The following is a 23,216-nucleotide window of genomic DNA, read 5'->3' as shown; positions in this document are numbered from 1 at the left end:
GCTCATCTGCACCCCACCAGTGCTCATCTGCGCCCCACCAGTGCCATCTGTGCCCCACCAGTGCCATCTGTGCCCCACCAGTGCCACACCAGTTCCACCTGCACCACTGCAGTGACGCCTGTGCCCACCAGTGCCGCCTGCTAATCAGTGACCCCAGAGCCACAGCAGTGCAACCAGAGCCACACCAGTGCCACATTTGCCCATCAGTTACACCTGCGCCACTGCAGTGCCACTAGTGCCCACCAGTGTTCTGCAGTCCAGCCTCACTAGCCACCAGTATGGCAAAAAAAATTTTTACCACCGAGCAGGCCTTCCAGAAACTATGGGCGTCTGATGACAGCTGTGAGGAGTCTCTGTCCGATTCCGATTCGGCCTATGAGCCCGTAACAGGAAGCGGGTCTGATACTGATTCAGAGGAGGAACCTGTGCCCGTTAAAAGAAGGCGTTCTGGCGTGGAGCAGCCTACTACTAGTGCAGTGCCGTCCACCTCGCAAGCAGTGCCGTCCACCTCGCGAGCAGTGCCGTCCACCTCGCAAGCAGTGCCGTCCACCCCGCAAGCAGTGCCGTCCACCCCGCAAGCAGTGCCGTCCACCCCGCAAGCAGTGCAACAAAGGTCAGGCACCAGTAGGGTGTCCTCTCTGCCCCAAAGGGATAGGGGCCATGCCAGCCTTCCCTATGGCCTTCAAAACCCCCTGTGGCTGCCTTCGAATTCTGGAGCATCAAGTATCCCCCCTTTCACCGCCCAACCAGGTGTACAGGTGAACACCGATAATTTTGACACGATTGATTTTTTTCATTTAGTTTTTACAGACGAATTATTGTCATCTATTGTGGCCCAGTGCAATCTCTACGCTCAGCAATTTATTCTAAGCAACCCCGATTCCAGCTATGCCCGCCCCTTTCATTGGAGAGAATGTCCACATGCTCACCACCATCCACAATGACACCTACGTGGAAGTCCCCAAAAGAAGCGGCCCAGTGCAGAAACCATCTTGTGTCTACGACTACAATTTATTTATGGGTGGCGTAGACTTCAATGACCAGATGATTGAACCCTATCTTCCCTCCCGAAAATCCCGTCACTGGTATAAAAAAGTGTCCATTTACTTTTTCAGTTTGGCCTTCTATAACTCTTATGTTATCTACAAAAAAGCAACACAGAATCCCGTTCCATATCTACTCTACCAAGAAGACGTTATCACCGCCCTTTTGTTCCCTGAAATGCCACCAGACATTCTTCGCACTGATTGCGTGAGCAGACTTCGCGAACGGCACTTTCCTGACAAAATCCCCCCCCGTCGAACAGGTGCAGCCCGTCAGAAGAAATGTCGGGTGTGCGCCAGAGGAGGAGTCAGAAGAGACACAACAGTTTATTGTCCCAATTGTCCCTCCCAACCAGGCCTCTGTTTAGGTGCATGTTTCCGCCGTTACCACACTATTGAAAATTATTAGGTAAACAAAATTCAAATTCCCTGTCATTTTCCTCCACACCCCTTATGCCACTGCACTCTACATACCTCTGCCTTCTCCGGAACCGACCCTGGACTGTTATACGACCACGATTTTGCCTAATGCTAAAAATACCTCTGCTTTCTCTGGAACTGACCCTGGCTTGTTATACGACCACTCTTTTGCCTAACCCTAAACTGTACCTACATCTGCCTGCTCTGGAATTGACCCTGGACTGTTTGACCACGTTTTTTGCCTGCCCCTTGGATTGATCTTTTACCCTGCTATGCTAGTGGGAACACAGGAGTCTCACACATGTGAGGGGCTCCAGAATTGTTTTTCTGGATGAAAAAACTAATTTTTTAGTTTTCTCATTCCCAGATTAGGGTCTGGTTGCCCGGAGGCTTCAAAGAGATTTGGGTGGGAGAAGCCTCTACCCCTGTCCCCATTCTTTCCTGGCCTTACTACCAGGACCAATATTTTGGCACTGCTGGCTATGTACCGACTATGAACAATATTGCTGCCTGGACAATTCCATTCATTGTCGCTGACCACGTCCCTGCCTGCTGCCTGGATCAGGGCTCTCCTCCTGTGGACAATTGCACTACTAAAAACACAGGTAATCCTTTTTTTTTGTACCCATTACTCAGCAGAATGTATTTTAGGGTGTAATTCTTGGTATGTACATGCTGTGTTAGAAATATGAAGGGCCTTCAAAAATGTGATAGATTGTAAGGAAATTGGATGTGTAATTTGTGTCCCTACAACACCTGATGGTGCTTCTTGGATGTTGGGTCTCTATGTGGCCAGGCTGTGTAAAAGTCTCACACATGTGGTATCGCCATACTCAGGAGGAGCAGCAGAATATATTTTGGGGTGTCATTTTTGCTATGTATATGCTATGTGTTGGAAATATCCTATAAATGGACAACTTTGTGTAAAAAAAATGCGTTTTCATTTTTTTTTCCACATTTTCCAAAAACATCTGCAAAAAAATGAACTGTTCAAAAGACTCATTATGCCTCATAGATTATACGTTGGGGTGTTAGCTTTCCAAAATGGGGTCACTTTGTGGGCGTTTCCATTGTCCTGGTGCTCCAGGGCCTTCAAAAGTGTAATAGGTGGTTGAGAGATTAGATGTGTAATTTATGCTCCTAGAATGCTTGAAGTTGCTACTTCGGTGTTGGGCCTCTGTATGTGGCCACGCTGTGTAAAAGTCTCACACATGTGGTATCGCCATACTCAGGAGGAGCAGCAGAATACATTTTGGGGTGTAATTTTTGCTATGTACATGCTATGTGTTGGAAATATCCTATAAATGGACAACTTTGTGTAAAAAAAATGCGTTTTAATTTTTTTTCCACATTTTCCAAAAACATCTGCAAAAAAATAAACTGTTCAAAAGACTCATTATGCCTCATAGATTATACGTTGGGGTGTTAGCTTTCCAAAATGGGGTCACTTTGTGGGCGTTTCCATTGTCCTGGTGCTCCAGGGCCTTCAAAAGTGTAATAGGTGGTTGAGAGATTAGATGTGTAATTTATGCTCCTAGAATGCTTGAAGTTGCTACTTCGGTGTTGGGCCTCTGTATGTGGCCACGCTGTGTAAAAGTCTCACACATGTGGTATCGCCATACTCAGGAGGAGCAGCAGAATATATTTTGGGGTGTAATTTTTGCTATGTACATGCTATGTGTTGGAAATATCCTATAAATGGACAACTTTGTGTAAAAAAAATGCGTTTTCATTTTTTTCCCACATTTTCCAAAAACATCTGCAAAAAAATGAACTGTTCAAAAGACTCATTATGCCTCATAGATTATACGTTGGGGTGTTAGCTTTCCAAAATGGGGTCACTTTGTGGGCGTTTCCATTGTCCTGGTGCTCCAGGGCCTTCAAAAGTGTAATAGGTGGTTGAGAGATTAGATGTGTAATTTATGCTCCTAGAATGCTTGAAGTTGCTACTTCGGTGTTGGGCCTCTGTATGTGGCCACGCTGTGTAAAAGTCTCACACATGTGGTATCGCCATACTCAGGAGGAGCAGCAGAATATATTTTGGGGTGTAATTTTTGCTATGTACATGCTATGTGTTGGAAATATCCTATAAATGGACAACTTTGTGTAAAAAAAATGCGTTTTCATTTTTTTTCCACATTTTCCAAAAACATCTGCAAAAAAATGAACTGTTCAAAAGACTCATTATGCCTCATAGATTATACGTTGGGGTGTTAGCTTTCCAAAATGGGGTCACTTTGTGGGCGTTTCCATTGTCCTGGTGCTCCAGGGCCTTCAAAAGTGTAATAGGTGGTTGAGAGATTAGATGTGTAATTTATGCTCCTAGAATGCTTGAAGTTGCTACTTCGGTGTTGGGCCTCTGTATGTGGCCACGCTGTGTAAAAGTCTCACACATGTGGTATCGCCATACTCAGGAGGAGCAGCAGAATATATTTTGGGGTGTAATTTTTGCTATGTACATGCTATGTGTTGGAAATATCCTATAAATGGACAACTTTGTGTAAAAAAAATGCGTTTTCATTTTTTTTCCACATTTTCCAAAAACATCTGCAAAAAAATGAACTGTTCAAAAGACTCATTATGCCTCATAGATTATACGTTGGGGTGTTAGCTTTCCAAAATGGGGTCACTTTGTGGGCGTTTCCATTGTCCTGGTGCTCCAGGGCCTTCAAAAGTGTAATAGGTGGTTGAGAGATTAGATGTGTAATTTATGCTCCTAGAATGCTTGAAGTTGCTACTTCGGTGTTGGGCCTCTGTATGTGGCCACGCTGTGTAAAAGTCTCACACATGTGGTATCGCCATACTCAGGAGGAGCAGCAGAATATATTTTGGGGTGTCATTTGTGGAATATACATGCCATGTGAGAGAAATAACCTGTTATAATGACAATATTGGTATGAAAAAAAATAAATAAAAAAAAAATCTTAATTTTGCAAAGAATTGTGGGAAAAAATGGCAACTTCAAAAAACTAACTATGACTCTTACTAACTACCTTGGAATGTCTACTTTCCAAAAAGGGGTCATTTGGGGGGTATTTGTACTTTATTGGCTTGTTAGGGTCTCAAGAAATGAGAGAAGCTGTCAGTACTTCAGGTGTGATCAAATTGTTCAATTTTCAGAAATTGGTACCAAAGCTTGTAAACCCTATAACTTTCACCCAGACTAAATAATATCCAAATTTTTTTTTTTTTACCAAAAATATGTAGCAGTATGCATTTTAGGCCAAATGTATGAGGAAAATTACTTTTTTACAAAATGATATGATAGAAATGAAGAAAAATTCATTTTTTTACAAAATTTTCGTTCTTTTTTCATTAATAGCGGGAAAAAAAAAAACGCAGAGGTGATCAAATACCACCAAAAGAAAGCTCTATTTGTGGGAAAAAAAGGACAAAAATTTCATTTGGTTACAGTGTTGTATGACTGAGTTATTGTCATTCAAAACGTGAGAGCACCAAAAGCTGAAAATTGGTCTGGTTATTAAGGGTGTTTAAGTGCCCAGTTGTCAAGTGGTTAAAGGTATGAAGGCAGAAATGTCCTTTGCAAAAATTGAGGGACCGCACCACCGAAGTGGAAGGGCGCATTAGCATCATTGAGGATGATTGGGCCACTATGCAGAGAGAGTCGCATGCTCAGCAATTGCTGGTAGCCAAACACGCAGCAAAGCTTGACGATTTAGAGAACAGGCTTCGCAGAAACAACGTGCGGGCCATTGGTATCCCTGAAAATATGGAGGGTAAAAACCCGGTTCAATTCATAAAGCACTGGCTGTTAGAAAAATATGGGAAGGACTCCTTTTCCACAATGTTTGCAGTGGAGCGTGCACTCCGAGTCCCCACCAGGCCTCTACCCCTGGGTAATCCACCTAGAGCTTTTTTGTTCAAATTGCTCAATTACAAGGATCGTGATGTTATCCTTTTTTAAGGCGCACACTATGGGGGATGCCCTTGTGATGGATAACTCAAAAATGTATTTGTTTCCGGATTTTTCGGCGGAGGTTTAAAAAAAACGGGCCCAGTTTAATGATGTTAAGAAAAGGCTTCGTTCCCTGGAGATTCAATTTGCTATGTTGTACCCTGCCCGCTTGAGAGTTGTCGCCAGAGATGATGTGCACTTCTTTGAGAAACCATCATTGCCGATGTAATGGCTGGATAGAGAGGAGCGTTGATTGCGTTTAGATCTGGGCAGGAGACGAAGGGTGCCTTGATTTTTGTTCATTGTCTCTAACATCATGGGGAAAATGATTGACTTCCTAGCTCGATTGGATCAGTTCAAGTTTCGTAATCCTGTTCAGGCGGAAGACTGTGTTCACAAGTTTTGATGATACTATGCCTTATGCTGGATACGGCAACAGGTCTATTGCCTTCTGGTTCTTCAATGCCGGCTACTAAACTTAGCCCCCCTGATCGGTGTCCTTCGTGGACATTACAGTTTTTTTTTTTCTGTTGAGCTAACGGTGGCCCTGTTGGTCTGCATGCTCACTACCTGCCCAATCTCCTTTTTTGTAGACCATTTTTGTTTCTTTTTTTCTTTTTTTTCTGCTCTAAGACTGACAATTGTCATATGTTATATATTATGTGGGAACCTGCCCATCCTGCTGAATTACTTTTCAGATATAACCGTTCACTATTTTATATTTCATGACTCTTGCTTTTTATCTGTCTGTTGTGTTCCCTCTTGGCGGGGCAGAGGGTTATAACTAGTTGGAATGTTAGCGGCCTAGGGGACAGAGTGAAACGACTGGCTGTATTCCATGTGGTTAAACAGTTGGGCTCCTCTGTGGTGTGCCTTCAGGAGACCCATGTGGCTCCTGGTCAGGAGTCCCCTTTTTCTGCTACACTGTTCGGGGTCCAGTTTCACTCTGCCTATTCCTCCTACGCCAGAGGGGTTAGTATATTGATCGGTACAAATGTGGCCTTTACATGTATGTCCTCAATGATTAACCCCTATGGTCGGTTTATATTTTTACTATGTTCTCTGGATGGTTTGAAATGCATTATTGGGAATGTGTATATACCAAAATTTTAGCTACATTTCGTTGCATCATCCTGGTATTCCCACGATTATTGTGGGAGACTTTAATAACTATTTAAATGCAAGCTTAGACAAAGTTGGGGCTGAGGGACGTCTGGAGGCTCAAACACCCACAAGCAAAGTGTTATTCTTGTTATTCAGCTACACATGGAGGCCTATCCAGAATTGACCTCGGTCTGGGCACTGATGAGATACCCCTAATTTCATCTTCAAAGTATGAGGCGAGAACTGTCTCTGATCACTCCCCATTGTGTATTGAGATCTTTACGTCAGGTGTCACCAAGAGGATCTGCTGGAAGCTAAATCTGTTCTGGTTATCACCTTTTCCAGTCCCTGATCATAAGGCTATCTCTGATAGTCTGACTACTTTTATCCACTTCAATAGACCTTCGGCTAGTCCTAGTATCTTCTGGGATACGCTGAAAGCCTTCTTAAGGGGACAATTTATTAAAACCATTAATGCCATTAAGACTGAGACCAAGTCCTGGGAACACTCTGTGCGGTTAGAGGTTGAGAGAGCCGAGTCTGCTTTTATTGACTCCTCTGACTCCCCCCCCCCCCTGAACAAACTGAGAGACCTTGGCGGGAAGCTCAGAACATCGCTAAACATGTGGTTTTAACTAAGGCAGAGAAGAAGCGGTTCTTCATTCAGCAGAAGTACTTTGAAGAGGGAAAAGGTACGGGTCACATGCTTGCTATGATGGTGCGTTCGCAGAAGGGATCGTCTCACATAGAGGCAAAAACCAACTCCTATAGGGATTTTGTTTCTACGCACTTAGGAATTATGTCTGTTTTTAGGGATTTTTATGCTGATGTGTACTCCTCTAAGGTATCGCCTACTTTGAGTGAAATTGACCTGTTTCTCGATCACTGGTTCCACGGCTCCCGGCCCTGGAAGTGGAGCAGTTGAATGCTCCCCTCACGGTCAATGAGCTGTTGGAGGCATTGGCTGTTTCCCTAACCAGAGGAGGGAGCTTGTCTTCTAGGTCACTGATCATGCTTTCAGCTGCAGTAGTTCTTTCCCCGATTTTTTGCAAGTCTTGTCTGATCAGGGTTACTTCCTCTTTCAGCCCACCAAAACGGTCCTGTAATGTATTCACTGAAGCAGTGCATTTATTAACCGCTCGCAGTATGGCAGCTAGAGTCGGCTGTTCAGTTTCCTCATCTCAATCTATCTCATCATCCTCAGGCTCAGATGTGGGGATCTCATGCTGTGTTGTAATGGTCGCCAGTACCATAACCTTATCCCCCTCCTCCTGCTCTGTGTCCTCCCCCTCTGTCAGAGCCTCAGAGTCCTATCAGCCTGGTCAGCCAGCTTCTGGGCATAGTATCTCATGTCCCTGGGCTGATCGATGGTGGTTGTTTTAGAGGATTTGAGGTGCTTACTCACTGTGTCCTTCTTTTCTGAGCCTCTCTGGCCACGCTGCTGAGGAGTCCCGGCGGCACCATGTTGGATTTCAGGCCAATCCGCTCTGTCCTTGTTTTTCCAGGTAACCATCATCTCGATCTGGCTCTAAACAGGTCGGAGTGGTCAGCGGGAGTTCCGATACCCTCTGGTACTAAATAATCGGTCCTACGGAGTCAGTAACAGGATCAAGTACAGGGTAACTTGTGGGAGCTCTGTGAAAAGCGTCTGCTCACATGCCGTTCCGGGCCACGCCCCAATGTCTGCGGTCTCTAACCATCTCTTGTCAATGTCTGCAGTCTTTGAGGGCGATCCTAGTAAAGAGTGGGAGAGCCGCCAGGATGGGGGTTACGGGAAGAGAAAGACATGTGTGGACTGTGGAGAGGAGACTATAGAATAAAACCAGAACCGCCAAGCTGCAGCCGTCTGACTGAGCCCTGCACAGTGCACCTGAGAGGAGGTCAGTGACAGCAACACCAGGCCAGTCTGGGGGGAGGGGGTTGCTGATGTAAGGGGGGGAGTGAATACAATAATGTAAGGGGGCACTGATATAAAGGTTCCCTCCTATATTAATAACCCCCCCTTTACCTTGGGGTATTCACTCTGCGGAAGGTGTTCTTTATTCACCAGAGCCCCCCCCACACACACACACATCAGAGTTTCCCCTTACATCATGATCTGCAGTGTTCCCCTTTCACTGTAAGGGGGAATCCTGCAGACTCTGATGTAAGGGGGAATGTTTTTTGACTTTTGTTTAACTTAAACACATTGGGCCAGATTCTCATACATTCCGCGTTGGCGTAGTGTAAGCCATTTACACTACGCCGCCGCAAATTACTTGAGAAAGTGCCGTATTCGCAAAGCACTTGCTCCGTAATTTGCGGCGGCGTAGTGTAAATGGCCCGGCGTATGGCCGCGTAATTCAAAGGGGGCGGCTTGTATTCAAATTAAGCGCGCCCCCGTGCCGATCGAACTGCGCATGCGCCGGGCGGAAAAATAGCCCAGTGCGCATGTTCCAGCTCACGACGGAAAACGTCAATGACGCCGACGTGAGGGTCATTGACGTAAAGTCGTATTCCCGAACGACTTAGTAAAACGACGTAACCGACGGAAAAAGACGATGCTGACCTGACGCCATACTTAACATGGTATACGGCAGACTGGCGTAAGGTTACCCCTCATATAGCAGGGGTAACCTTACGCTTACGGAAACTACGTAAACGACGACGACGCGGCGCAAATTCGTTCGGGAATCGGCGTATCAGGCTCATTTGCATAGTCAAATGAGAACTGAACGTAAACGCCACCTAGCGGCCAGCATTGCATTACATCTAAGATCCGACGGTGTAAGTGACTTACACCTGTCGGATCTAGGCCGTATCTATGTGAAAATGATTCTATGAATCATACGCATAAATACCCGGGGCCAAAAACAGAGATACGACGGTGTTTCCTGAGATACACCGTCGTAACTCTTCTGAGAATCTGGCCCATTGCCAATAGAATTAGCTATGTGGGTATAGTTCAAATATTGATATTTGCACTGTTTAGCATTGAAAACCGTCATTTTAGGTACTTTTTTGTAGTGTCAGTAAAAAATGTGGCTCTCTGAGTAAATGTCATGTTTTTTTGCCAGTAAAAAAATTGTGCTGTTTGTAAATTTTGGAATTCTGCCAGTAAATTTCACTTTGGGGGATAAGACAAAGCTGCTAATTCAAGCGTTATTTTGGAAATGCAGTTAACCAAATACAATACTGTGAATCTGTGTTGGACCTTGAGTGTGCTGGTTTTTTTTTTGTGTTGGGTACCATACAGCTATCCCCTCCCACAGCCATTTCCCATTACAAGAAGTTACTTAATCATTTCAGCTTTCAGAAAGATTAAACATCGACATGAAGCTATTGCAGTAATCTCAGCAGATCGCATTAGTACATGACAAGGTTATCTCTCGCCCCCATACAGCTTTGATTCTAGTTATTGTACCGCACAACTCTGACCTTCATGCCTTGTACATTTTCAGATTCTAGATTAGTCATTTGATATTATACTTCCTGTAGGAAATTGTCTTTATAGAGAAAAACAAATATGTTCACATGTTATGCAAGTCATTTACAAGCTCAGGTGCTACTTTAAAGCGGAGTTCCACCCAACTTTAAAACAGGGCTGTGGAGTCGGTAGATAAATGTTCCGACTCCGACTCCTCAGTTTTATGTACTTCCGACTCCGACTCCCTGACTCCGACTCCTCTGTATTAATATGCAAATGTATTTTATACATTCCTTGAGTGAAAGAAACGCAACCTACCACAGGACTACTGGCTGGGAAGCCAACAGTCTACTGTATTGCACAGTTTAAGCAAAAGACAAACACAATGAAAACAATCAAGTGACTGGATAGTAGCAGCAGGCATAAACATCAGGAACAGGATCTTTACCAGTTCAAAAATACAAACCACATTATTTGGTTGTTTTAGAACAAAAACAAAGCTTATCTATAATGAACCAAAAACAAAATCTGCAAAACCTAGAAATGGTTTATATTAATCTTGAAATGTAGTTCTAGGCTTAGCAAATGCAAATCAATTCAATGTAGAGTTCTAAGGAAGAGAATTGCCTCTGCCAGATCCTCTTTCATAGAAGCTCTTAAGTCCGACTTTATTATTTTTAGGGCTGAAAATAATCTTTCGACACTGACTTGGGTGGGTGGCATTGCAGTAACTATTCTGGCCACATCACCAACGATCTCTGGATAAACAAGGATGGCTTCTTCAACAGTAAGTTTTGATGAGCGATCATACTTTTCAACTTCTTTTAGTGCTTTATAAAACTCCTGTTGGAATTTTTTTATTTGGACACTTACTGGTTCTCTAACATGCGTTCCCTGTAAAAGCAGAACACAACACTATGGAAAGTATAAGTATTGCAGCTCCTAATTGTGCGTTGCGTGCCATATAGTGAAGCACATGAAAAGCATGCTTCTTCACGGTCACTTAACGTGTTCGTTTTGCGGTTACGTGAGGCACTGCATGCATTGGTCTTTATTCTTACAGTAGAGAAGTCATTAATTATAACTTTTTGTGAATTGGGACATTTAAACTTGCTTTTTTTTTTTTTTATTCCAATCTAAATTTAGTAGGAGTCGGAGTCGGAGTCGGTGCATTGTTTTCCGACTCCGACTCCAGGTACCCAAAATTTCCCCCGACTCCGACTCCTCGACTCCGACTCCGACTCCACAGCCCTGCTTTAAAACATAAAGACCACCCCTCGTTTTAGGATATATTTTTTTTTCACTTACCTTAGTAGTTTAACCACTTCAGCCCCAGAGGATTGGGCTGTCAAATGACCAGGCCACTTTTTGCGATTCAGCACTGTGTAGCTTTAATTGACAATTGCGTGGTCGTGCGACGTGGCTCCCAAACCAAATTTACGTCCTTTTTTCCCCATAAATACAGGTGAAACTCGAAAAAAATTTATATCGTGCAAAAGTTCATTTATTTCACTAATGCAACTTAAAAGGTGAAACTAATATATGAGATAGACTCATTACATGCAAAGCAAGATAGTTCAAGCCGTGATTTGTCATAATTGTGATGATTATGGTTTACAGATCATGAAAACCCCACAATCTCAGGCCCCATACACACGAGAGGATTTATCCGCGGATACGGTCCAGCGGACCGTATCCGCGGATAAATCCTCTCGAGGATTTCAGCAGATTTCTATGCGATGGCGTGTACACACCATCGCATTGAAATCCGCGCCGAAATCCTCTGGCGATGACGTGTCGCGCTGTCATATAAGGAATTCCACGCATGCGTCAAATCATTACGACGCGTGCGGGGAATCCCTTTGGACGGATGGATCCGGTGAGTCTGTACAGACGAGCGGATCCATCCTTTGGGATGGACTTCAGCAGATGGATTTGTTGAGCATGTCAGCAAATATTCATCTGCTGGAAATCCATCCCAGGGGAGATATATCCGAGGATAAATATCCGCAGGAGTGTACACACCATAGAATCTATCCGCTGAAACCCATTTGATGGGATTTATCTGCGGATAGATTCTATGGTGTGTATGGGGCCTCACAAAATTAGAATATTACATGCAATCAATAAAACAAGGATTGTACATAGAACAATATCGGACCTCTGAAAAGTAGAAGCATGCATATGTACTCAGTACTTGGTTTGAGCCCCTTTTGCAGCAATTCCTGCCTCAAAGCAGCGTAGCACGGAAGCCATGAGCCTGTGGCACTGCTGAGGTGTTATGGAAGACCAGGATGCTTCAATAGAGGCCTTCAGCTCTTCTGCATTGTTCGGTCTCATGTCTCTCATCTTTCTTGGCAATGCCCCATAGAGCAATTTCTTTTGATGGTATTTGATCACCTCTGCGGTTTAAATTTTTTGGAGCTATAAACAAAAATAGAGCGACAATTTTGAAAAAGAAGCACTATTCTGTACTATTTGCTATAATAAATATCCCCAATTATTTTCTCAGTTTAGGCCGATACGTATTCTTCTATATATTTTTGGTAAAAAAATCACAATAAGCGTTTATTGATTGGTTTACGCAAAATTTATAGCGTCTACAAAATAAGGGATAGTTTTATGGCATTTTAATTATAATTTCTTTTTTACTAGTTATGGCGGCGATCCGGGATTTTTATTGTGACTGAGACATTATGGACACATCGGACACTTTTGATGCTATTTTGTGACCATTCACATTTAAACAGCTATCAGTGCTATAAAAATGCACTGATTATTGTATAAATGTGACTGACAGAGAAGGGGTTAACCAGTAGGGGGCGGGGAAGGGGTTACGTGTATCCTAGGTAGTGATTCTAACTGTGTGGGGGCGTGGCTTACTGCGACACGTCACTGATCGCTGCTCCCGATTTTTTATTTTAAAGCCAGCAGCTACTAATACTAGTGCAGCTGCTGATTTTTAAAAAAGGAACACTTACCTGTCCAGCACGCCCACAATGTCGGCAGCCGAGGGACGAGCAATCGCTCGTCCCTCGGCTGCCCCCACCGCCATCCTCGGTAAGGGAATCAGGAAGTGAAGTGTTGCAGCTTCACTGCCCAGTTCTCTACTGCGCATGTACGGCGCTCCCTCACTGGTCCCTGCTCTCTCCTGGGAACAGTGTGTTTCCCAGGAGACAGCAGGGGGGGCGGTTAGTGGGTGCAAATACCTGTCTAAGACAGGTATCTGTACCCCCCTCCCCCCTGAAAGATGCCAAATGTGACACCGGAGGGGGGGGGGAGGGTTCCGAAAAGCAGAAGTTCCATTTTTGGGTGGAACTCCGCTTTAATGCATTGAGTTGCTGGCATGTGATTGGCTGATTAGCAATTTGTTACCAAGCAATTGAACAGATAGATGTACCTAAACAAGTGGTAGTGAGTGTATTTGGCAAGTTCCACTGTGTCGATTTTTTCCCTGGTATAAATTATTTACATAGCAGCTTTTCTTTTGAAAGAATGCAGTAAAGTTAGTACATTGTGATAGAATATCCCCCAGTGTATGGAAGCCTGTCCCCTCAAGAGGCTTTCTCCACACCAGGGAGAAAGCCTCACATTACTGTGTGTAGTTACAGACAGAAGAACAGGAAGTGAGGATTTCTCAGAAGAAATAAGGACATTTAAAAGCAAAATGGAAGGATGAGGTAAGTGAAGGAGGACTGCACTAAGGTAAAGGAAGATATTTAGGGAAAACATTTTTTTCCTTTACAACACCTTTAAGGCCCCATACTCACGACCAAACATGTCTGCTGAAACTGGCCCGCAGGCCAGTTTCAGCAGACATGTTTGGTCGTGTGTGGGTGCGAGCGGGCCGAATTCCAGCAAACATTTGCCCGCCGGGCCTTTTCCCAGCAGACAAATATTCCTGGACTTGTTTTAAAACAGCCCGCTGGAATTCAGCCCGCTCGGACATGTACGGTCGTCAGTACAGACCTACCGTACATGTCCAGGCGCCCGCCGTCCCTCGCATGCGTCGAATGACTTCGACGCATGCGTGGAAGCATTTTAAAGGCGGGCCGCCCACGTCGCCGCGTCATTGTCGCGGCGACACCGCGGACACGCCCCGCGTATTGTTTACGCGCGGACTTCTGTACGATGGTGTGTACAACCATCGTACAGAAGCCCTCTGGCAGACATGTATGGTGAAAACGGTCCGACGGACCGCTTTCACCATACATGTTTGTCCGTGTGTACCCGGCCTTAGTCTTCAAAAGACTTGAGACTGGGGCAGAGGTTCACCTTCCAGCAGGACAACAACCCTAAACATATAGCCAGAGCTACAATGGAATGGTTTAGATAAAAGCATGTGTCATGTGTTAGGCCGCGTACACACGATAGGATAGCCAGAGGACAACGGTCTGAAGGACCGTTTTTATCAGTCCAAACCGATCGTGTGTAGGCCCCATAGGTTATTTAACCTTAGGTTAAAAAAATGAGAACTTGTTTTAAAATGTAATCTATGGACTGGTAACCAATAGGTCAAAACCGATTGTTAGTATGCAAAAGCATTGGTTAAAAACCTGTGCATGCTCAGAATCAAGTCGACGCATGCTTGGAAGCAGTGAACTTCGTTTTTTTCAGCACGTCGTTGTGTTTTACGTCACCACGTTCTGACACAATCGTTTTTTTAACTGATGGTGTGTACGCACAACGGACCATCAGTCAGTAATTGCAGTGAAAGTTGGTTCTATAAAGTATTGACTCAGAAGGGCTGAATACAAATACACACCACACTTTTCACATATTTATTTGTAAAAAATGTTGAAAATCATTTTCTTTCCACTTCTCAAATTATGTGCCACGCTGTGTTGGTCTATCACATAACATCCCAATAAAATACATCTGTTTTTTTGGTTGTAACATAACAAAATGTGGAAAATGTCATGAATGCTTTTGTATACTTTTTAATGGCACTCTACCTAAGACCACTGTCACACTGAAGGCGTTTTCAGGCACTTTAGCGCAAAAAAATAGGGAATGTTTGTTTATAATTTAACCCTGCTTTAAACTATTCCCAAACTTTATCCCCGACCTGTCTGGTGTGTTCTTTGGTCTTCATGGTGCTATTTGTTCACTAATGATCTCTAACAAACCTCTGAGGGCTTCACAGAACAGCTGTATTTATACTGAGATTAATTTCCACACAGGTGGACACTATTTACTGATTAAGTGACTTCTGAAGGCATCAATCTATCCAATGAGGACCCAAGACAGAGGCTGGAGCTGCTGGGCTTATCCCTGTTGCAGGAACGATCGGGTTCAGGTAAGTTAAAGGGTGGGGGGGCTTCTGCACTACAGAAGGTTTATCACCTTAAAGGGGTTGTAAAGGAAAAGAAAAAAAAAATTCCCTAAATAGCTTCCTTTACCTTAGTGCAGTCCTCCTTCACTTACCTCATCCTTCTGATTTTCTTTTAAATGTCCTTATTTCTTCTGAGAAATCCTCACTTCCTGTTCTTCTGTCTAACTCCACACAGTAATGCAAGGCTTTCTTCTTGGTGTGAAGAAAGCCTTTTGAGGGGGGAGGGGGCGAGCAGGCAAGTCAGGACACTCTCTACTTTGCAGATAGAGAAAGGAGCTGTGTGTTAGTGGGCGTCCTGACACTCCTGCTCGCCCCCTCTCCCCTCAAGAGGCTTTCTCCCCACCAGGGAGAAAGCCTTGCATTACTGTGTGGAGTTACAGACAGAAGAACAGGAAGTGAGGATTTCTCAGAAGAAATAAGGACATTTAAAAGCAAAATCGAAGGATGAGGTAAGTGAAAGAGGACTGCACTATGGTAAAGGAAGCTATTTAGAGAAAACATTTTTTCCTATACAACCCCTTTAATGCATAGTATTGAATTAAAGTGAAAAAAAACTTGAGGGTTTACAACCCCTTTAAGTAGAAGGGTAGGGTTGAGTTTTTCATATCTATTTAGGCCCAGATTCACGTAGATCGGCGCATCTTTATGCCGGCGTAGCGCAACTCATATGCGCTACGCCGACGTAACTTAGATAGGCAAGCACCGTATTCTCAGAACAAATGCGCCCAACCTTGTGCCGGCATAACATAAATTCGTTGGCGTAAGCCGGCGTAATTTAAAGTAGGAAGGAAGTGGGCGTGATCCATTTAAATGAAGCGTTACCCCATGCAAATGAAGGGCCGAACGAACAGCGCATGCACCGTGACGTGGTCGTATGTCCCGCACCCCTCTGCGCATGCTCACAACTACGCCCGGCATAACCCCTGAGATACGCCGGCCCACCGCTTATGCCCAGTGCATAAATACGCCCAGACATGCGCCCGTCGAGTGCAAAAGTACACCTGTTTGGTTTTTGGTGGTGTAAGTACTTTTGCATTGTGCCATGTCTGCTCCAGCGTCTAGGAGGGATAAGAGCAGGAAGAAGAACTTGTTCCCACAAGAGAGGGCCATTGTGCTCTCGGCCATGGAGAGGTACGATGCTCGCCTCCATGGGGCAGAGAGTAAAACAACTAGTAAGGCCAAGAGGGATGAGATTCTAATGAAGATCACTACACAGGTCAATGCCCTTGGGAATGAGGTAAGGACCCCCAAGGACATTTAAAAAAAAAATGAATGACCTGCGTTGTGTGGTCAAAGAGAAGCTTGGCACAATGAGGAAGCATGCCAGGGGCACTGGAGGTGGACCAGCCTCTGCTATTTGCCTGACTCCTGAGGAGCAGGTGGTTGCCCGGTGTCTTCAGAGGAAGCAAGTGGAGGGAGTGGAGAGCTATGACTCCATTGAACCAGCCTTGAGGACAGGTAAGTGTGTTTTATCTCCTATCTGGTGTGTAGCATGTGAGGGGGTGGAAGGGAACATGTGACAAGTGTGTGGGTCCACCAACATGTGAATGTTTTGTGTCATTCACAGATGTGCAGGAGGGAGCGGGGCCATCTGCTGCCTGTGGCCGTCCCACGCCATCATCCCCGGAACATCCTGTACCTCAGCCTGACCCCCTGGGAAGCCAAGAGTCATTGGTGGAGGGGACTGCCCAGACCTCAACTCAAGAGGTGGTTGAGGAGGATGTGGTCCATATGGATCAGGAGGTGTGCCTCTATTTGGAGGATTCCTCCCTATTGGCTGGGCCGTCTCACACTTCCACCCCCATCTCGTCAAGCCCCTCAGGGTCCATCGCCATCAGATCGAGCTCCTCAGGATCCATCGCCATCAGATCCAGTCCCTCAGGGGCCTCCCCATATACAAGGCACCAAGCCTCTTCTGGCCCCAGGAAGGCTACCAGGAAGACAAGGGGGGTTCCTGAATTCCTGCCGGAACATTTAGCGAGGGAACAGGACCGCCAAACCCCGCATATGGGGGCAGTTGCTGTGGAGATGCGTCGTGTGGCAGACAGCCTGGCCTCCACGGGCCACATAAATGATGCACTCCTGGATGTCAGTGGCAACAGTGCAGCGATGGTCACCTGCCTAGGGGAGCTGCAAGCCACAACGGCAAACCTCTTGGCAGAGGTAAAGTCCCTGGCAGAGGCCGTACAGGGCAATACAGCTGCCATCGAGGCGGAGGGGAGGCAGACGCGGCTGGTGCAGGCGGAGACCAATGCGATACTCACCCGCATTGCGGTGGCTTTGGAGGGCAAGCAGCCAGCCAGGGAGAGACCAGGGGATGCTCCTCCACCTGATGCCCCACCCCCTCCACCCGAGGCTCCCACCAGACAATTAAGGCCCCGTGGCACCAGGCCTGGCCCACGACAGGGAAAATTATTTTTTTGGGTTTCCTTATATTTGCTCAGGTGATGAGCGTTTATTTTTATTTTTTTTGCTCAGGTGATGAGCGTTTATTTTATGTTTGCTCAGGTGATGAGTTTTTTTTATTAATTAATTACTGCACATGGTCAGTAGTGCAGGCTACAGTGTGACTGGTGTGTGAATGTGGGGGTGACATACCTGCCAGTAAGGTGTGTCACCCTGGGTCGTCGGGGAGAAGTTATCCCCATGACCGTGTGAATGTGGTATGAATGGACAGCGACATAATTGGGGCCTTGGCACGGCGTTGCTGCTCCCAAGTCCTGCATGGTGGACTTGGGCTAATCCAATGTGATGTGGATGTGGTGTGTGAGCTAGGGACTACAGTGGTGTGCATGCGTGCATTCTCCTTGTGCCATGATGAATGTGTGTGTTTAACGTGCAAAGATGCGCTCCACGAGGCAATTCCTGACTGCTGTTCCCTCAGCAGAATGGGTAGCCTCGGGCAGGGGGGGAATGTCTGGTTCGGGGGTCAGGTCATCACGTATGTCAATCTCCAGGCCCTTTCTCATGGGGAAGTTGTGCAGCATGCAACATGCACCGATGATCTGGCACACAAAGTTTGGGGAATAAAACAGGGTACCCCCGGACTTATCCAGGCATCAGAAACGGGACTTCAGGAGGCCAAATGTGCGCTCCACCACTGCACAGGTATGTATGTGTGCTTCATTGTAGTTTCTCTCTCCTCTGGGGATCCCAGAATGGAGTCATGAGATGGGGCCCAAAAAGACGCCTCCCTGGTATCGAGCTACCGGCCAATCTCGCTGCTCAATGTCGACGTGAAACTTTACGCCAAAATCTTAGCGAATCGCTTGCTCCCACTCCTCCCTAACATCATCTCTTTGGACCAGGTAGGTTTTGTCCCTGGAAGGGAAGCCAGGGACAACACCATAAAGGCGCTCAATATACATCACTGGTTGAAGTCTTCCAAGGGGAGGGGATTTCTCCTCTCCTTGGACGCGGAGAAGGCGTTTGACAGAGTGGCTTGGGACTACATGGAGGCAGTGCTTGGAAGACTGGGTCTTCCGCCTCGCCTTATCCAGATGATTATGGCACTGTACTCTGCCCCGACGGCATGTGTCAGGGTAAATGGCCGGCTGTCAAACGCCTTCTCCCTCACAAATGGCACGCGACAAGGATGCCCCCTATCCCCAATAATTTTTGTACTCACAATGGAACCATTCTTGCGTAGACTGCGTGATAACCCAACGATTAAAGGCATTGAGGTTCGCGGTAAATGTTGCAAGGTAGCTGCGTACGCAGATGATGTGCTCTTATTCCGGTCCGACCATATCACAACCATCCCCAATCTGTTGCTTGACTTCCAGAAGTTCAAACTCCTCTCCAACCTCCAAATAAATTTCGACAAGTCTTTGGCTTTAAATGTGTCCCTCCCAGATTCGTTGGTCTCGCACTGCAAGCAATCCTTCCCATTTAGATGGGAGACACGCAGTATTACTTATTTGGGTATCAAAATACCCCCCGACTTGAAAGACCTTTTTGCTCTTAACTTTCTTCCTGCTCTACAGGCTATCAAGGAGGACTTGCAGTGTTGGACCAAGGGTCATCTCTCTTGGTTTGGGAGAGCGGCGGTGCTGAAGATGAATGTCCTGCCTAGAATACTGTACCTGCTGCAGGCAATACCGATTGCTTTACCGCAGTCTTTCCTTACTGCTGTCAAACAGTGCTGCAGGGTTTTCCTCTGGGCCGGCCGCTCCCCTCGATTAAGCTGGGATAAATTGATAGTGCCAAAACTAAAAGGAGGTTTGGGATTACCTGACATTACTCTTTACCACAGGGCGTGCCAATTGGTGAGGGTGGTGGATTGGCACCTCCATGCCGGTAACAAGGATTGGGTGGCAGTGGAGAATGAATTCCTATCGTTTCCCATCACTCATCTCCCGTGGATTGAGGCACGCTCAGTCCCTAAACCTTGCATGGAGCACCCACAGATAGGACCCACAATCAGGAACTTTAGAACGGTATGCCGTAAATCTGGCCTGTCACCATCACCTGGACCGATGACTCCCCTGATTCTTAACCCAGACTTCCCTCCTAGCATTGCGGCCAGTGACCCCACAGTGACCCCCGACCCCACTCAGGCGCGTGCTAGTCACTTCTTTCGAAACGGAACCTTGCTCTCCCAGACCGAAATGACCTCCGCGCTCCCACAGTTGACTATACCGTTCTTTAAGTTTCTCCAAATAAGACATTTCCTGGGCGGCGCCCGGACGCCCATGATATGGTCACGTGACTTAGCCCCGATAGAACAGATTTGTGCTACAAACCGGCCACAACGCCATTTGATCTCCACGCTATACTCCCTGCTATTATCCAAGGTGCCTCCCACTGACCAGTTCCAATCATCGTGGAATTCAAACCTCTCTCTTGACCTGTCAGACGAAGACTGGGACCGCATTTGGGAACACGCCCACAAGGGGTCCGTCAATGTGTCAGCCCAGGAGAATAGATACAAATTATGTATGCGCTGGTACCGCACCCCGGAAAAGTTACATAAAATCTTCCCTGCAGTTCCTGCGGCTTGCTGGCGGTGTGGCAAGGCCACGGGCTCTCTACTCCACATATGGTGGGATTGCCCCGTGATAGTGCCGTTTTGGAAGGCGGTCCACGAGAGTATCATTCAGATCACTACATACTATTTAGAGTTCTCGCCGGCGCAGTACCTACTGCACCATACAGTCGTACCTCGGAATCATTACCGCAAGTCCCTAACATTACACCTGGTCAACGCCGCCACACAGTGTGTCCCCTTGAGATGGAAATCTACATCTGCCCCCACTCTGCATGACTGGCACCTTCGGGTGCAGAAAATAGACGACATGGAACAACTCATCCATCGTGCCAATGACACACATGACAAATACCGAGAAACATGGGCGTGCTGGACCCATTACAGGGAATCCGGCGCCTTGGTGGGCCCACCCTCCCCTACAGACGTATCCACGAACCTGCCTTCGGGACAGTGATGTCTCTGTCCCATAGCTAGCTGGTCTCCTGTCTCCCGGCTTCAGGTTCCTCCCACTACCCCCCCCTTTTTTTTTTTCTCTCCCCTTTCTCGCTCTCTCCCCCCCCTTCCCTTACCCCTTACCCACATCGCTTACTGCCAGTGTCCTGTATCCTGGGGCCCGCTCCGCCCACAGACAGCTCAGTTCAGGGTTGACGGTTGGGGAGGGCCCTAGATGGGCGCGGGAATTCTCAGGTGTCCTGTTAAGCTCCTCTACCACAGGCTTATAAAGGTGGCCCGACCTCTTGCTTTCAGGATATTATGGTACCATTTCTGTACTGTTTTTTGTTGTATTTATGATTGACACAGTCTGACCTTACTTATCTGTACCTTTCCCTGTACTTCACATGCTGGACTACTGGTTGCATCCAGTAAGAGTAATGGTTGTATATCTTGCTGAATTCTTAATAAAAATGTTTTTGGAAAAAAAAAATGAGATGGGGCCCAAGTGCATATGCCGCGTCACCTGGAAGGGAAAAGACAGGAGGATGTTAGTCATGCATGTGTCCCTCGTGATGTCTGCATCATGGGGTCGGACAGTCATGCTTGACTCCCATGTCACTCACCAACCAGCCAGCTGTCCCCATACACGTTTTGTTCGAATTCCGTTGGGATGTTGCTTTGACGGTATATGTAGCTGTCGTGGCTGGCCCCTGGGTGTTTGGCACGGACGTGCCATATGAGGCATTGGGCATCGGCTATCACCTGTACGTTGATGGAATGCCAGTGCTTACGATTGCGGTATATGTGTTCTGTGGCACGGGGGGGTCGTAGTGCCACATGGGTGCAATCAATGGCCCCCACGGTGCGTGGGAATCCTGCAATTCTGACAAAATCATTCCTTGCCTTCTGCCACAGGTGCTCCTGGGTGGGTCTGATGATTTGGTTGGACATGCGTGTGAAGATTGCGGGGACAACCTGGTGCACACATCTGCTCATGGTGGTTTGTGACATCCCAGCCACTACTCCACTTGTACGCTGGAATGATCCACTGGCGAGGAAATGCAGTGTTGCCAGGACCTTGACCAGTGGCTGCACTGCATGGGAGCGGTGTGTCTGGCTGGTGATGTCATCATTCAGGGTTGTGGCTATTTCCAGGATGGCATCTGGGCTGAATCTGAAGATGCGATACACCTCTGAATCCCCCATGCCAAAGACGTTCATGCGCATTCGGTATATCCTCTCCTGTGCCCTCCTCCTTCTACGCGCCTCTGAACACACTAGTAGTGCTATGACCATGCTTGCCCCTGGCATGTTGGCATACGGATGTGTTGTCCTGCAAGTTTGTTTGCTCAGCTCATCCGTAACAGTGCTGCTGAAGCTGCTCTCCAGCTGACCTGCGCACGTCTGGTGCAAAGTTAGCCTGCGTCGGGCCACGTAGCCTGCGTCGGGCGCACGTACGTTCGGGAATCGGCATATCTCCCTCATTTGCATATTTAAATACAAAATCAATGGGAGCGTCAAATGCGTCCAGCGTAAATATGCGCCCACGCTACGCCAGCGTAGAAAAGTTACATCGGTCGGAAGAAGCCTAATTTCAGGCGTATATAGTTCTGTGGGTACGGCGCATAGATACGGCGGTGCAAATATACACTTAAGCCACGCATCTCAAGATACGCCGGCGTAACTTCTTTGTGAATCTGGGCCTTAGTTTTTTTGTGTATTTGTGGTAGGTATCTCTTTACTCGGTGTAACATAATGTTTTATAACTTACAAAAAAATTGGGGTATATATATATATTTTTTCTAAATTAATTAAAGTGTATCTTTTCCGAAACAAAAATTGTATTTGAAAAACCGCTGTGCAAATTTTATTCCTTAGTGTCTCTGCTAAAAAAAATAAAAATAATGTTTGGGGGTTCTAAGTAATTTTCAAGTAAAAAATGTAAACTTGTAAACAAAAAGTGGCAAAAAAAGCTTGGTCGATGTCCAGCACCTAATAGGATGGAGCTTGTCTGGGATCGTCTACTAATGAGAAGAGGCGTGTCTGGACGGGAATCACATGGCCACCCAAATTTCTGGTAATAGAAAAGGGGCGTGCCTTGGTGGGATTTATATGACCACCAATGAAGGGGCGTGTCTGGGGGGGGGGTCTTACATGACCTTCGAAGCCTAGTAATAGATAAAGGCGTGTCTGGGCGGAATTTTCATGAAAATCAAACTCTTTAGTATTGAAAATAGGCGTGTCTGGGCGGGACTTACACGCCCATCCAGATTTTTAGTAATGATAAGGGGCGTGTGTGGGCGGGACTTACACGCCCATCCAGACTTTTAGTAATGATAAGGGACGTGTGTGGGCGGGACTTACACGCCCATCCAGACTTTTAGTAATGATAAGGGGCGTGTGTGGGCGGGACTTACACGCCCATCCAGACTTTTATTAATGATAAGGGGCGTGTGTGGGCGGGACTTACACGCCCATCCAGACTTTTAGTAATGATAAGGGGCGTGTGTGGGCGGGACTTACACGCCCATCCAGACTTTTAGTAATGCTAAGGGGCGTGTCTGGGC

This window comes from Rana temporaria, chromosome 1 (assembly GCF_905171775.1).
Source record: "Rana temporaria chromosome 1, aRanTem1.1, whole genome shotgun sequence".
NCBI classification, from domain to species: Eukaryota; Metazoa; Chordata; class Amphibia; order Anura; family Ranidae; genus Rana; species Rana temporaria.
This window is presented reverse-complemented; position numbering follows the sequence as displayed.